At 39.7% G+C, this 17,102-nt stretch overlaps 1 pseudogene; it reads left to right on the top strand.

Annotated features, from left to right (window-relative positions):
- Positions 1 to 1,001: 1,001 nt before the first annotated feature.
- LOC129628702 (adenosylhomocysteinase-like) overlaps positions 1,002 to 17,102 on the top strand; it is a 37,786-nt pseudogene continuing 21,685 nt past the window's right edge.

The following is a 17,102-nucleotide window of genomic DNA, read 5'->3' on the forward strand; positions in this document are numbered from 1 at the left end:
TCTTTGTCACTTTTAAGTATTTAGTGTCACTCAGTTGCCTCAGATCAACAAATGTCTGCGTTGTGTTAGTCTCTCAGTTATGTCCAACTCGTTGGGACCTGATGGACTGTGACCCACCAGGGTCCTCTGTCGATGGGATTTTTCCAGGCAAGAATACTGGAGTGGGTTCCATTCCCTTCTCCAGCAGACACACATGCAGCAGATAAAAAATAAATAAATAAAAAAGCCTGACAATGCTTTTAGAAATGACCACCATGCTCTGTGCCCACATCCTTACAGATTAAATTCGCAGCTCAGGGATGGATGGTGAGCCTGAGGAGACAGCCTGGCAGATGCCAGGAACCATGTCTCAAGATAAGAGGCCTCAGAGGGGCAGGGAGACACGGGGGAAGCTCTCGGTCACAGCTGTTCACAATTAGTGTTCAGATTCGGAGTCCCACCTCGCACGTCCTAAGAGGCGTGCTTCCTGCTGGCAGGATGGCCCGACACAGCGGCAGCCAGCCAAGGACACCGCTAGGACACTTCGACCATGAACTTTGGCAGCATCTCTGTGAGCTTCTCAGTCTCCCAGAACCACTTAGGATTTCCAGAGACCACTACTGCCCTCTGGAAATCTCCAGGCCCTCACAATGCCTTCAGGTAATAAGTGTCTTCTCATTGGTTGAGCCTACCCCCCACCTCCACTCCACTCCACACAACAGCCCCGCAGGAAGGAAGGGCAGGATAAAGGCCCCAAACCAAGGGCCCGGCGTGGGCTTGGGGCCCTGTGTCAGCAGTGCTGAGCACTAACTACATTCCACCCCACGGCCCAGGGGTCAGCTCACCCCTCTTCCCCACGGCCCAGGGGTCACCTCATCCCTCCACCTACACGGTCCAGAGGTCACTTCACCCCTCCCCCCATGGCCCAGGGGTCACCTCACCCCTCCACCTACAGGGTCCAGAGGTCACTTCACCCCTCCCCCCACGGCCCATGGAGACTATAAAGTGATGGCTCTTGGGAAATGGGGGCCACAGGAAAGGAGGCCCAGGCAAAGTCACTGGTCAGAGGCTGTGCTGGTGTGAGGCCAGGGAGAAAGACGGTTCAGATCAAGGCGGCCGGGGACCAGCACCATGGCGCGGTGTCGGGGCCTGTGAGACGGCCCTGCGGGGCCTCAGGGCCTTGTGGAGACCACGGTCATGGCTGGGCCACTGGGTGCTGACTGGCGACTGGTGGCTGGGTGGTGCTCGCGCCACGTGTAGGAGCGGCTCCAGCTGGAGACGGCTCCCCACTTGCCTCTTGGGGCCTCTCAGACAGGGTCTGAGGGGGCAAAGAGAGGCGGGGAGTGTTTTGTAGGGTGCGGGCTCTAGGTGCAGGCTCGGCTGGCCTCCCAGGCCCTTTGGGCCTCTCCCAGTCCCTCTTCACAAATGCTTATTGACAATGTATTATGTATCAACTGCTAAGAAAATCTGGGTATCAAAAATGAAGATGGCATAGTCCTGACTCTGAAGGAGCTCACAGTTTAGTAAGAGGAGAGAAATAACTTAGAAAATACTGGTGAAACTTCAGAAAGCTCAGTTCAGTTCAGTTCAGTTGCTCAGTCCTGTCCAACTCTTTATGACCCCATGAATCGCAGCACGCCAGGCCTCCCTGTCCATCACCAGCTCCCAGAGTTCACTAAGACTCATGTCCATCGAGTCAGTGATGCAATCCAGCCATCTCATCCTCTGTTGTCCCCCTTTCCTCCTGCCCCCAATCCCTCCCAGCATCAGAGTCTTTTCCAATGAGTCAACTCTTCACATGAGATGGCCAAAGTACTAGAGTTTCAGCTTTAGCATCATTCCTTCCAAAGAAATCCCAGGGCTGATCTCCTTTAGGATCGACTGGTTGGATCTCCTTGCAGTCCAAGGGACTCTCGAGAGTCTTCTCCAACACTACAGTTCAAAAGCACTGTGGTGCCAATTCTTTGGCACTCAGCTTTCTTCACAGTCCAACTCTCACATCCAAACATGACAACAGGAAAAACCATAGCCTTGACTAGATGGACGTTTGTTGACAAAGTAATGTCTCTGCTTTTCAATATGCTATCTAGGTTGGTCATAACTTTCCTTCCAAGGAGTAATCGTCTGTTAATTTCATGGATGCAATCACCATTTGCAGTGATTTTGGAGCCCCCAAAAATAAAGTCTGACACTGTTTCCACTGTTTCCCCATCTATTTCCCATGAAGTGATGGGACCAGATGCCATGATCTCAGTTTTCTGAATGTTGAGCTTTAAGCCAACTTTTTCACTCTCCTTTTTCACTTTCATCAAGAGGCTTTTTAGTTCCTCTTCACTTTCTGCCATAAGGGTGGTGTCATCTGCATATCTGAGGTCATTGATATTTCTCCTGGCAATCTTGATTCCAGCCTGTGCTTCTTCCAGCCCAGCGTTTCTCATGATGTACTCTGCACATAAGTTAAACAAGCAGGGTGACAATATACAGCCTTGACGTACTCCTTTCCCTATTTGGAACCAGTCTGTTGTTCCATGTCCAGTTCTAACTGTTGCTTCCTGACCTGCATATAGGTTTCTCAAGAGGCAGGTCAGGTGGTCTGGTATTCCCATCTCTTTCAGAATTTTCCACAGTTTATGACTTTATAGAGTGTTTTCTTACTGTTCAGTTGCTAAGTGGTATCCAACTCTTTGCAACCACATGAAGTGCATCAGCCAGGCTTCCCTGTCCTCCATCTCTCAGAGTTTGCTCAAACTTATGTCCATCCAGTCAGTGATACCATCCAAGCATCTAATTCTCTGTCATTCCCTTTTCCTCTTTCCCTCAATCTTTCCCAGCATCAGGATCTTTTCCAATGAGAAGGCTTTTTGCATCAGGTGGCCAAGGTATTGGGGCTTCAGCATCAGTCTTTCCAAAGAGTATTCAGGGTTGATTTCCATTAAGATTGACTGGTTTGATGTCCTTGCAATCCAAGGGACTCTCAAGAGTCTTCTCCAGTATCACAATTTCAAAGTATTAATTCTTTAGTGCTCAGACTTCTTTATGGTCCAACTCTCACAGCCATACATGACTATGGGAAAAATCATAGCTTTGACTAGAAAGATGTTTGTCAGCAAAGTTATGTCTTTGATTTTTAATACACTGTCTAGGTTTGTCATAGGATTTCTTCCAAGGAGCAAACATCTTTTAATTCCCTGACTGTAATCACCATCTGCAGTGATTTTGGAGCCAAGAAAACAAAAACTGTCACGTTTCCAATTTTTCCCCATCTATTTGCCATGTAATGTGAGAGTTGGACTGTGAAAAAGGCTGAGTGCTGAAGAATTGATGCTTTTGAACTGTGGTGTTAGAGAAGACTCTTGAGAGTCCCTTGAACTGCAAGGAGATCCTACCAGTCCATTCTGAAGGAGATCAGCCCTGGGATTTTTTTGGAAGGAATGATGCTAAAGCTGAAACTTCAGTACTTTGGCCACCTCATGCGAAGAGTTGACTCATTGGAAAAGACTCTGATACTGGGAGGAATTGGGGGCAGGATGAGAAGGGGATGACAGAGGATGAGATAGCTGGATGGCATCACTGACTCGATGGACATGAGTCTTAGTGAACTCCGGGAGCTGGTGATGGACAGGGAGGCCTGGCGTGCTGCGATTCATGGGGTCGCAAAGAGTTGGACACAACTGAACTGATGGCACCGGGTAACAGAGTGTTAGAGGTCCTTCTTTTTCTACCTGGAACTTTCACTTTCAAATCTGTCCTTTTAGGAGAATGGTTAGGCCTCCTCTCTTCTAAGGCTCATCCTTTCACCAATGGAAGCTGATTTTATTTTACTTATATCATAAACCAGTACTTTACTTAGCAAAAGAATCATAGAATGTTAGAGTTAGAAGGAACTTTGCAGATCTTCTTGGCCAAATTCCTGAGGAAACAAAGGCCCAAAATTTACCCGATGGAGTCAAAAGTATAATTGATTTCTTACATAGTCCTCTGTCCAATTCACAGAGCACATATTTAAGACCCTGAGAATCTGCCCTCAGATTCCATGTTGATCAGAAGAATGCTTGCATGCTAAGTCTCTTCAGTCATGTCTGACTCTTTGCTACCCTATAAACTATAGCTCTTCAGGCTCCTCTGTCCATGGGGATTCTTCAGGCAAGAATACTGGAGTGGATTGCCATCCCTCCTCCAGGGGATCTTCCCAACCCAGGAATCGAACCTGTGTCTCTTTTGTCTTCTGCATTGGCAGGTGGGTTCTTTACCACTGCTGCTAAGTCACTTCAATCGTGTCCAATTCTGTGCGACCCCATAGATGGCAACCTAGCAGGCTCCTTAATGCCTGGGATTCTCCAGGCAAGAATGCTGGAGTGGGTTGCCATTTCCTTCTCCAATGCATGAAAGTGAAAAGTGAAAGTGAAGTCACTCAGTTGTGTCCGACTCTTCATGACCCCATGGACTGCAGCCTACCAGGCTCCTCCATCCATGGGGTTTTCCAGGCAAGAGTACTGGAGTGGGGTGCCATTGCCTTCTCCACTAGCAGCACCTGATTAGAAGAATAGAGTTCATTAAATAAAAGGAAAGATAGTTTGTCTATATTTTTTAATAAATAAAATTGTGATACAGTCATAAATACACATATACATATACATGCACACATACCTTTTTTTATACACAGATTTCTTCAGGTTCAATGCCAATAAAATGTCAGCCATTAATGGACTAGGAGGAGAAAATAAAAGGAAGCTTGAAGGAAGATACAGAAAGAGCCAAAATTAATGCAAGATACAGGAAAATGGGAGGGAAAAACTGAAGAGAGGTTTTAAAGCAAGTCAATTGTAGGATTTAAAGAACAGTAGTTTCCAAAGTTTTTGCTCTTTTCTCAGTCAGTGCTATTAGATGCCATAAATTGCAAGAGAATAGCTTATCACAAAGCAGATTTAGGTGGAATTACTTTTTCTGTGGATCCATCTATTTGATGTTCCATTTCATACCTTGGCACGGTGGAAAAAAGGACATAAACTGCTCTTCAGTATGGAATCTGGCCCAGTGAAAGCATGCCTCACAATTACACATATTGCAAATGTACATGGTGAATAATACATTACTCTTCTCAAGATTTTGGTTTTAGGGGAAAGCTTTTAGTGGGAGTTTGGTGAATTATATTAGGGATTGTGTTCCCCAGAAGTTTAAGATAAGAATTAAATGAAGGTTTTACAATTTTGTTACAATATTTAGAAGTCAGAATATAAGTTGCCAACAATTTTTGCTATTAAAAAAAGAGAAATGATGACTAAGAATCTTTTGGTCATCACTTTGCCTCTTTCCAGTCTCATTTCCTCCTACATGTTTTCTTCTTAACCAGTACAGAGGTGATATAGAAGTAACACAAATACTCTCAATGTTATCATCCGCATAAAGTTTCTGTGGTCTAAAACTTCCTACTACTTTTATGGACTATATCATTACATTGGTACTTCTTAAATATTGTCTTATACTTCTTTGTATCTACAGTAGAGTCTAGAGAAGAAGCAAGCAAAATGAAAAATTTATAAATAAATGTCACACAACTTCCAAATTAATATACTTTTTTAGTATAAGAATTAATATACTTCATTTTCTTAAGACCAAATATTTTCTCTACATTTCCATATAAATATATGCTAGAAAATTCAAACGCATTATAGCTGAAACAAAATTTAAGGTTCTTCTCTACCTGCACTAACCAAACATGATTTTTTTTGCCTGTGTTCACTAACCTAATAAATGGTCCTGTATCTATTTATGACAGAAACCTGAAAAATCATCCCTGATGTTTCCCTCCCACTATCACAATCTGTCTCCAATTCCTATCCCTTCTGTTTCTGGAATATTTCTCAAATCCATCCATCTCTGTGCATTGCCGGCACCTTAGCACTTTCATCTCTCTCCAGAGGTCCTGCGGTAGCCCTGTGACCTATTTTCTCATCCATTCTTTCTAGACTCTCTGCCTCTCAGTTTCTCTTCAGGCATTGATCAGAGGTATCTAGTTAAAATGAAAATTTTGATGAAGCCATTCCTCTGCTTAAAACCATTCTATAAATTTTTATTACTATTAGGACAAAAATTTTAATATTTTGCTTGGTTTTTCAGTTCCTCAATGATTGGTTCCCTAATTCCATTGTAAAACTGCTGAGTTTCCACATCTATACAATGGGGATAATAATTGTACATTTGTCATAAAATTATTATTATAAGGGTTGAATGGATACATATTTGTAAAGCACTTAGGGCTTCCCTGGTGGCTTAGCTGGTAAAGAATCCACCCACAGTGCCGGAGACCTGGGTTCATTCTTTGGGTTGGGAAGATCCCCTGGAGAAGGGAAAGGCTACCCACTCCAGTATTCTGGCCTGGAGAATTCCATGGACTGTACAGTCCATGGGGTCACAAAGAGTCGGACACAACTGAGTGACTTTCACTTTCAAAGCACTTATAGATGTTCCTGGCTGGCATGGAATAAATGCTATACAAATGTTTATTAAATGAAAAAATAAAAAAATCTTATCTTCAGTTATTCTTCCTATATTTTATTTTCTCTATCACATTCTCTCCTTTAATTTCTAGCTACTTCAAGGCTGTTCCCCCTTTGGCTTTATGTCCAATTAAGCCTCTCTACCAGGAATTTCTAGCTCTGACCTTATCCTTGTTATTACCCAGTTTAAAAAGGGAGGTTTTTATGAGGCCCAACTTCCAGACTAAATTAAATTCCCTAAATACAAATTTTAAAGCACTCTTTACTTTTTCTTTGTTGGATTTATCACAGTTTTAAGCATTGGCATGGTTTCCTCCCTAACGCCCATATGCCTAGCTGAACTAGAAGCCCTCGGGTGTTAGCATTAAGACTGTGCTTGTATTGCTTGTGTTCTAATCTCATCATTTATCACAGTAAATAGTCCATGGTAGGCTCCCAATAAACATTTAGAAAATGAACGAATGAATGAAGAAATAATACTCCCAACATTCCATTCTTGTGTGCAATTCTAGAGTTTCATATCTACCTTGAAACAAAATGGCAGTTTAGTCTTGTCAGTTTATGAAAGACAGATATGCCAAAGCTGAGCTTTAGACACTCAGTTTGAGTGACTTTGTACAATGTGATTAGTTCTTTAAAGTTATCTTAATATGAATATTATTACTCAGTGTTATTCTCCTTAAACCTCTGTCTCACACAATGTAGCAAAAGTAATAAACCCCAGCCCAGTAATAATTTATATCCTTAGTCATAAAGAAAGAGTTCAAATAATGTTCTGCTTATAAGATGTTCTCTTGTTATCAGTCACTTTATAATGAGTTGCATAACTCTTTCTAAAAAGGCAAGCATATCTCAGGGTCTTCAACTGAACAACCCTCCCTTTTCCACATGTGGGGTCTCAGAACAGCAAGCAGAGGAAGTCATCTCCACAGCATCCTGCTGTGAAGCATGTGTGAGACTCAATTACACTCCTATGGACCAGTGAGGAATGCTTACTTGTCCTCGTCACCATTTTAGAATGAAAAAACAGACACAGTAAAAAACTTTGTTTCTAAGGAAAGAGTGCAGTTGAATTGCAATTGCTAGAGGGGTAAAAAACACATACTTTTAGCCACCCCTTAAAAAAAGCATCTATTCATTTGTATACTTGCTCTTATGCTCTGAAACATCTCAATCTTGGATTGAGTGATATATGAAGGGATTAATCAGCTTGCCTGTGAGCCAAGCACTCTCCTTGTAGCCAGCTAAGGATATAACCACTTTCATGGCAGCAGGGTGTCTTGACATTATGAGGTAAATTACCTCCTCTTGGATACCAAGTGGTACCAGGAAAAAGTAATTTACCTTCTTCAGGTTACACTCCCCGAGAGGATAAAGCACTCACCTAGATGAGCAAATTGCTTTTCCCTTATCATTATGAAATACCATCCTGCCACAGTGTTCTCTTTGCCCTGGTCCATCAGTGGGCTGATTTTTGTCTTTTTTTTTTTTTTTGCTTTTCTCCCTTTTCAGTGCATAGCTAGGGAAAAAACTCAGCGACAAAATGAAGAGTGCTGTTTTCACTGAAAATGGAAGGCCACAACTTAATGGAGTAATATTGGTTTGGTTATTCCTCAGAATTTGTGTCCTTAAAACAGATGAGATCTAAACTAAAGATTAAAGTGTATTTTCAAACATGAAGTGGAACAGCAAGGTTCAAACATGTTCAACCAGGCTGGTTTTCAGCCACAAAGCAGCAGTCTGACAATAAACATTCTGAATGATAGTTCTCACAATGATTCACTGAAACTACTTACAACTATTTTACTGAAGTCTAGAGCACTAACTCTAGAGTTTAATTTGGCATTTAATGGTCCTGCAACCCCGTTAGTGAGAATGAGGAGATGACCTCTTTCAGGATATCCATGAGTTCTTTTCAGCCATGGGGGCATTGTGTTATGTCCTCAAAACACAATTTTATAAATTATCCTTTATGTTGTCCAAGAGTTAATGTGACCGTCCTCCTCCCAAATGACTCACTCTCTTCTCATCCTCAGAGACAGGTGTGCCATGGATTTGATTGCATCAAAATAAGCACTAACCGAGGATAGAATGTTTACAGAATTAAAGCAGGAGAAAATATTAAACATACATCAAGATAGGCAGGTTTAAAAATACACAAGGGTGTCCTGACCCATCATAGTTTTCATGGAAGAATTAACTTCAAATAGGCAACAATTTTTGTGGTTTGTTTCATTTTGTTTTCTGGGAACACTGCTATACTAATCAAGAAAAATAAAACATAGACCACAAGCCTTCACGTGTACAGCTATTATTTTGGTAATGTGATTTTGCTCTTAAGCTTTATCTTTAAATATGGCCTCAGTTTGCAGCCATGGAAAATTAACATTTAAAAAGTAATAAATACAGCATTTAAAATATGAAATGCTTCCAAACTAATGATATCTTAAGTAATCCTTTGGAGGAAAACAAAATTAAGAGAAAAATAGTATGGAATTAAGCTGCTTTAAATATTAATAGTAAGTAGCAAATGAATGTGATCTAGAGTACTGCTCACTTCTCCTTGGACCCCTGCAAGTCCTTCTTGCATTTCCTTTTCATATTCCCTTTTTTCACAGCTATCTCAATTTTATTATATGAAAGGAATTTTGAAACTAGTGTGTATTACATAAACTTGTTATTTGTATCTCTTTTCCCAGGTACAGCTGGCTCTTAACCTTAATTTATTCAACCTATCATTTATAGAGTGAATATTGTATGCTAGTAATTGTGTTAGACAGTGGGGTTGCTGCATCAGAGAGGACATGGTTGTTCTTGCTCCAACGTACATCAAGTTTGCAGATAGAAAGTTATGTTGTGAGTACACAAATTAGCAAAAGACAAAAAAGGTACATACTTTTATATGTGTGTATATATACACATACTTGATTCTGAGTTGGCAAAAGTAAGCAATAGAAAGGTAAGAGAAAATTGTTTCTGGATAAGATAAAGTATTTGGAACTGAATTTACCTCTATATATGAAATAACTCAAAACTGAACAAAATATATGGAAAAATGGCATAGAGTATTAAATCAGTTCAGTTCAGTTCAGTAGCTCAGTCTTGTCTGACTCTTTGTGACCCTATGGACTACAGCACGCCAGGCCTCCTGTCCATCACGAACTCCTGGAGCTTGTTCAAACTCATGTCCATTGAGTTGGTGATGCCATCCAACCATCCCATCCCCTGATGTCTCCTTCTCCTCCTGCCTTCAATCTTCCCCAGCATTAGGGTCTTTTCAAATGAGTCACCTCTTTGCATCAGGTGGCCAAAGTATTGGAGTTTCAGCTTCAACATCAGTCCTTCGAATGAACACCCAGGACTGATCTCCTTTAGGATGGACTGGTTGGATCTCCTTGCAGTCCAAGGGACTCTCAAGAGTCTTCTCCAACACCACAGTTCAAAAGCATAAATTCTTCAGCACTCAGCTTTCTTTATAGTTCAACTCTCACATCCATACATGACCACTGGAAAAACCATAGCCTTGAAACTAGACGGACCTTTATTGGCAAAGTAATGTCTCTACTTTTTAATATGTTGTCTAGGTTGGTCATAACTTTCCTTCCAAGGACTAAGCGTCTTTTAATTTCATGGCTGCAATTACCATCTGCAGTGATTTTGGAGCCCAAAAAATTAAGTCTGCCACTGTTTCCACTGTTTCTCCATCTATTTGCCATGAAGTGATGGGACCAGATGCCATGATCTTAGTTTTCTGAATGTTGAGCTTTAAGCCAACTTTTTCACTCTCCTCTTTCACTTTCATCAAGAGGCTCTTTAGTTCTTCACTTTCTGCCTAAAATTTGGTGTCATCTGCATATTTGAGATTATTGCTATTTCTCCCAGCAATCTTGATTCCAGCTTGTGCTTCATCTAGCCCAGTGTTTCCATTGATGTACTCTGCATATAAGTTAAATAAGTACAGTGACAATATATAGCTTTGATGTACTCCTTTTCCTATTTGGAACCAGTCTGTTGTTCCATGTCCAGTTCTAACTGTTGCTTCCTGACCTGCATATAGATTTCTCAAGAGGCAAGTCAGGTGGTCTGGTATTCCCATCTCTTGAAGAATTTTCCATAGTGTATGGTGATCCACAGTCAAAGGCTTTGGCACAGTCAGTAAAGCAGAAGTAGATGTTTTTCTGGAACTCTCTTGCTTTTTCCATGATCCAGCGGATGTTGGCAATTTGATCTCTGGTTCCTCTGCCTTTTCTAAAACCATATTGAACATCCGGAAGTTTATGGTTCACATATTGTTGAAGCCTAGCTTGGAGAATTTTGAGCATTACTTTGCTAACATATGAGATGAGTGCAATTGTGTGGTAGTTTGAACATTCTTTGGCATAGCCTTTCTTAGGGACTGGAATGAAAACCTACCTTTTCCAGTCCCGTGGCCACTGCTGAGTTTTCCAAATTTGCTGGCATATTGAGTGCAGCACTTTCACAGCATCATCTTTTAGGATTTGAAATAGCTCAACTGGAATTCCATCACCTCCACTAGCTTTGTTCATAGGGATGCTTCCTAAGGCCCACCTGACTTCACATTCCAGGATGTCTGTCTCTAGGTGAGGGATCACACCATCATTATTATCTGGGTCATGAAGATCTTTTTTGTACAGTTCTTCTGTGTATTCTTGCCACCTTTTCTTAATATCTTCTGCTTCTGTTAGGTCCATACCATTTCTATCCTTTATTGAGCCCATCTTTGCATGAAATGTTCCTTTGGTATCTCTAATTTTCTTGAAGACATCTCTAGTCTTTTCCATTCTATTGTTTTCCTCTAATTCTTTGCATTGATCACTGAGGAAGGCTTTCTTATCTCTCCTTGCTATTCTTTGGAACTCTGCATTCGAATTGGTTTATCTTTCCTTTTTTTCCTTTGCTTTTGGCTTCTCTTCTTTTCACAGCTATTTGTAAGACCTCCTCAGACAGCCATTTTGCTTTTGCATTTCTTTTTCTTGGGGATGGTCTTGATCCCTGTTTCTTGTACAGTATCACGAACCTCTGTTCCTAGTTCATCAGGCACTCTGTCTGTCAGATCTAGTCCCTTAAATCTATTTCTCACTTCCACTACTTTCTTCAATTTAAGCCCGAATTTGGCAATAAGGAGTTAATGATCTGAGCCACAGTCAGCTCCCAGTCTTGTTTTTGCTGACTGTATAGAGCTTCTCCATCTTTGGCCACAAACAATATGATCAATCCGATTTCAGTGTTGACCATCTGGTGATGTCCACGTGTAGAGTCTTCTCTTGTTTTGTTGGAAGAGGCTGTTTGTTATGACCAGTGCATTCTCTTGGCAGAACTCTATTAGCTTTTGCCCTGCTTAATTCTGTACTCCAAGGCCAAATTTGCTGGTTACTCCAGGTGTTTCTTGACGTCCTACTTTTGCATTCCAGTCCCCTATAATGAAAAGGACATCTTTTTTGGGTGTTAGTTCTATAAGGTCTTGTAGGTCTTCATAGAACCGTTTAGGGGCATAGACTTGGAATACCTTAATATTGAATGGTTTCCCTTGGAGACGAACAGAGGTCATTCTGTCATTTTTGCAATTGCATCCAAGTACTGCATTTTGGACTCTTGTTGACTATGAATGTTACTCCATTTCTTCTAAGGGATTCTTGCCCACAGTAGTAGATATAATGGTCAGTTCAGTTCAGTCACTCAGTCGTGTCCGACTCTTTGCGACCCCATGAATCACAGCATGCCAGGCCTATAATGGTCATCTGAGTTAAATTCACCCATTCCAGTCCATTTTAGTTCGCTGATTCCTAAAATGTCGACGTTCACTCTTGCCATCTCCTGTCTGATCACTTCCAATTCATTAAATACCAGGCTATTAAGGACAAGACGGGGAAGAAATGAGGTGAGTCCTACAAATTCCTTAGTTTACTATCTTGAGATAGTTTCTAAGCTACAATAGGGGGAAGGGAAAACCTAGGCAGAGCCTGGTCAGATTTGAGATTTTTGACCTGATGGTTCAGAGAGGTCAAATTAGCTGGAGTAAGCAGGACAGAGTACTGCAGAGGAGAATCTCCATAGAAAGAGGACTCTTCAAAAAAATAAAAAAAAGAGAGAGAGAGAGAGAGAGAACTGTAGATGTCTCTGTGGGGCACTTTTGAGCCTACAGCAGAGTATTAATAAACTCATGTATGTTCTAAATCTACACAAATCAGTGGAGGGAAAAAAAACCCAAAATACTTAGAAGTTATGCAAGAAAATGGTGCCTTTTCCCACCAATCAGACTATAATTTGTATACCTAGTTCATAATTTATAGGGTATTAGGTACAGTACCAGAATTGTCTTGCCTCAGTAATAATGGAATAATTATGCTAGATTAATCACTGTTTTTATCCTACTTAACATTTTTTAAAAGCAAGACTAAAAAGAATCAACCTGTTTCTAAGTAATGAACTGCATCCCAGAGCAAAGCTCACAATGCTAGGCATCCATTCAAAATCAGCAAAATGCAAAGAAATAAGATATGAATTCTGAATAAGAGAAAAATCAATCAATTAAAGTAAACAAGAACTGATGCAGACATTAGGGTTTGCAGACAAGGACATTAAGTGGTTCTTATAATTGTATTACATATTTTTAAGAACTTAAATAGTGACATGGAAAATATAAAAATGGCAAGTTCAAATTTATAGACATGAAAACTTCTATGTCTGAATGGGAAAATGCAGTGGATGGGAATAGTAGCAGATTAATCTTTACAAAGAAAAAAATTGCTGAACTTGAAGACATAGAAGTAAAAATTATAAAAAATGAAGCATATGAATGAAAAAGAATTTTCAAAAACTCAGTGAGTTATAGGGAAACTTTACAGTCTAACATCATGTAAGTGCTATCCTTGATGAGAAAGTCAAAACATAAAGATATTAAAAGAGATAATGGTCAAAATTTTTCCTCAATCTTTCCCAGCATCAGGGTCTTTTCCAATGCATTGGCTGTTCGCATCAGGTGGCCATAGTATTTGAGCTTCAGCTTCAGCATTAGTCCTTCAAATGAGTATTCAGGGTTGATTGCATTTGGGATTGAGTGGTTTGTCCAAGGGACTCTCAAGAGTTTTTTTCAGCACCATAGTTTGAAAGCATCAATTCTTTAGAGCTCTGCCTTCCTTACAGTCCAGTTCTCACATCTGTATATGACTACTGAAAAGACCATAGCTTTGACCATTAGGACCTTTGTTGGCAAACTGATGTCTCTGCTTTTTAAAACACTGCCTAAGTTTCTCATAAATTTCCTTCCAAGAAGCAAGCATCTCCTTATTTCATAGCTGCAATCACCCTCTGCAGTGATTTTAGAGCCCAAGACAAGAGAACCTGTCACTGCTTCCACTTTTTCCCCTTCTATTTGCCATGAAGTGATGGGAATGGATGCCGTGATCTTAGTTTTTTTAATACTGAGTTTTAAGCCAGCTTCTTTACTCTCCTCTTTCACCCTCATCAAGGGACTCTTTGGTTCCTCTTTGCTTTCTGTCATTAGAGTGGTACCATCTGGATAACTGAGCTTGATATTTCTCCCAGCAATCTGATTCCAACTTGTAACTCATCCAGCCTGGCATTTCACACAATGTACTCTGCATATATGCTAAATAAATAATATACAGCCTTGTTGTATATAGAATATTTTTTAAGAGAATACTCTATTTTATTTTATTTTTAAACTTTACAATATTGTATTGGTTTTGCCAAATATAGAAATGAATCTGCCACAGGTATACATGTGTTCCCCATCCTGAACCCTCCTCCCTCCTCCCTCCCCATACCCTCCCTCTGGGTCGTCCCAGTGCACCAGCCCCAAGCATCCAGTATCGTGCATTGAACCTGGGCTGGCGACTCATGTCATATATGATATTATACGTATTTCAATGGAATTCTCCCAAATCATCCCACCCTCTTCCTCTCCCACAGAGTCCAAAATACTGTTCTATACATCAGTGTCTCTTTTGCTGTCTCGTACACAGGGTTGTCGTTACCATCTTTCTAAATTCCATATATATGCGTTAGTATACTGTATTGGTATTTTTCTTGCTGGCTTACTTCACTCTGTATAATAGGCTCCAGTTTCATCCACCTCATTAGAACTGATTCAAATGTATTCTTTTTAATGGCTGAGTAATACTCCATTGTGTATACGTACCACAGCTTTCTTATCCATTCATCTGCTGATGGACATCTAGGTTGCTTCCATGTCCTGGCTATTATAAACAGTGCTGTGATGAACATTGGGGTACACGTGTCTCTTTCCCTTCTGGTTTCCTCAGTGTGTATGCCCAGCAGTGGGATTGCTGGATCATAAAATTAGAAATGAAAATGGAGAGATCACGACAGACAACACAGAAATACAAAGGATCATAAGAGACTACTATCAACAATTATATGCCAATAAAATGGACAACGTGGAAGAAATGGACAAATTCTTAGAAAAGTACAACTTTCCAAAACTGGACCAGGAAGAAATAGAAAATCTTAACAGACCCATCACAAGCATGGAAATTGAAACTGTAATCAAAAATCTTCCAGCAAACAAAAGCCCAGGTCCAGACAGCTTCACAGCTGAATTCTACCAAAAATTTAGAGAAGAGCTAACACCTATCCTACTCAAACTCTTCCAGAAAATTGCAGAGGAAGGTAAACTTCCAAACTCATTCTATGAGGCCACCATCACCCTAATACCAAAACCTGACAAAGATCCCACAAAAAAAGAAAACTACAGGCCAATATCACTGATGAACATAGATGCAAAAATCCTTAACAAAATCCTAGCAATCAGAATCCAACAACACATTAAAAAGATCATACACCATGACCAAGTGGGCTTTATCCCAGGGATGCAAGGATTCTTCAATATCTGCAAATCAATCAATGTAATACACCACATTAACAAATTGAAAAATAAAAACCATATGATTATCTCAGTAGATGCAGAGAAAGCCTTTGACAAAATTCAACATCCATTTATGATAAAAACTCTCCAGAAAGCAGGAATAGAAGGAACATACCTCAACATAATCAAAGCTATATATGACAAACCCACAGCAAACATTATCCTCAATGGTGAAAAATTGAAAGCATTTCCTCTAAAGTCAGGAACAAGACAAGGGTTTCACCACTTTCACCACTACTATTCAACATAATTTTGGAAGTTTGGGCCACAGCAATCAGAGTAGAAAAAGAAATAAAAGCAATCCAAATTGGAAAAGAAGAAGTAAAACTCTCACTGTTTGCAGATGACATGATAGAATATTTTTCAGCAATAAAAAGGAATAAAATAATTACACAAGCAAGAACACTGATGAATTTCAAGATAAGTATGCTGAATTAAAGAAACCATAAAATAAGTAATAAATACATATGATTCCATTTATGTAAAACTCTAAAAATGTAAAATAATCTATAGTCAAATAAAGCAAATTAGTGGTTGCCTGGGGATGGGGATGTGGGAAAAAACAGGCAGGAGGGAATTACCAAGAGTTCTAAGAAAAATTTTTTGGATGATAACTGTGTTCATTATCTTGGTCATCATGTACATTTTATAAATGTGTATGTATATTAAAACATCAAAGTTGACAGAAAATAGAGGCAGTTCTTTGTTTATTCATTATTCCCTAATGCAAAAAAAAAAAAAAGAAAGAAAGAAAAAGAAATAGATGAATCATGTTGATGTTAAAAATATTTGAGGTTAGATATCAAAAGATGTGGGCTTGGGTCCTAGCTCCCCTACTCTCTAGCAAAGTGAGTTAAGCCTTGCCTCAAATATCTGCTTCCTATTTTATAAAAACAGTAATATCTATCTCATAATGTTGGCATTGGACTAAATGAGATAATATAACCAAAACAGCACTTTGTGAACTACAAGACATTACAGAACAAAAGATAGATACTAGTTAGATGACAGATACATAGATAGATAAATACATAAGTAGATATATATATATATAAATACATATATACATAGATAAAAATACAGTTATGTTTTGTTACTTTAGTAATATTAAAGATCTGATCTAATTTTAATTGCCAATGTTTCTCAAATATCATTACTGCCAATTTTTTTTCTAAAAGAGTTTATATTTTGATATTTTCAATCAACAGTACTTTTAAAACAAGTAAATTTGAAAATTAATCTTTATTGGGTTATAAATATGGTAAATAGAAAGGCACATGAAGCCCACATATATGCTGTCACTACAGCATATAAATCTGGTGACCAGAGAAGAGTGTGTTGCTGGGTTCCATAGGACAGCTCCTATGTAAGGCTACCTCTCAAGATCAGAAAACGTAACTGGTCTACCTAGAAATAAAAACAGAGAATTAGACAATTGAACATTTAGTGGACTATAGTCCAAATGAAATAATAAGACAGAACCTCAGAAAAAGAACTAGATGAAGTGGAGATAAGCAACCTACTCAATAAAAAGTTTGAAGTAATGATCAAAAGCACTGGGATGACCCAGAAGGATGGTATGGGGAGGGAGGTGGGAGGGGGGTTCAGGATGGGGAACATGTGTACACCTGTGGCGGATGCATGTTGATCTATGGCAAAACCAATACAATACTGTAAAGTAAAAATAAATAAATAAA

The sequence above is a fragment of the Bubalus kerabau genome, chromosome 15 (genome assembly GCF_029407905.1).
Source record: "Bubalus kerabau isolate K-KA32 ecotype Philippines breed swamp buffalo chromosome 15, PCC_UOA_SB_1v2, whole genome shotgun sequence".
NCBI classification, from domain to species: Eukaryota; Metazoa; Chordata; class Mammalia; order Artiodactyla; family Bovidae; genus Bubalus; species Bubalus kerabau.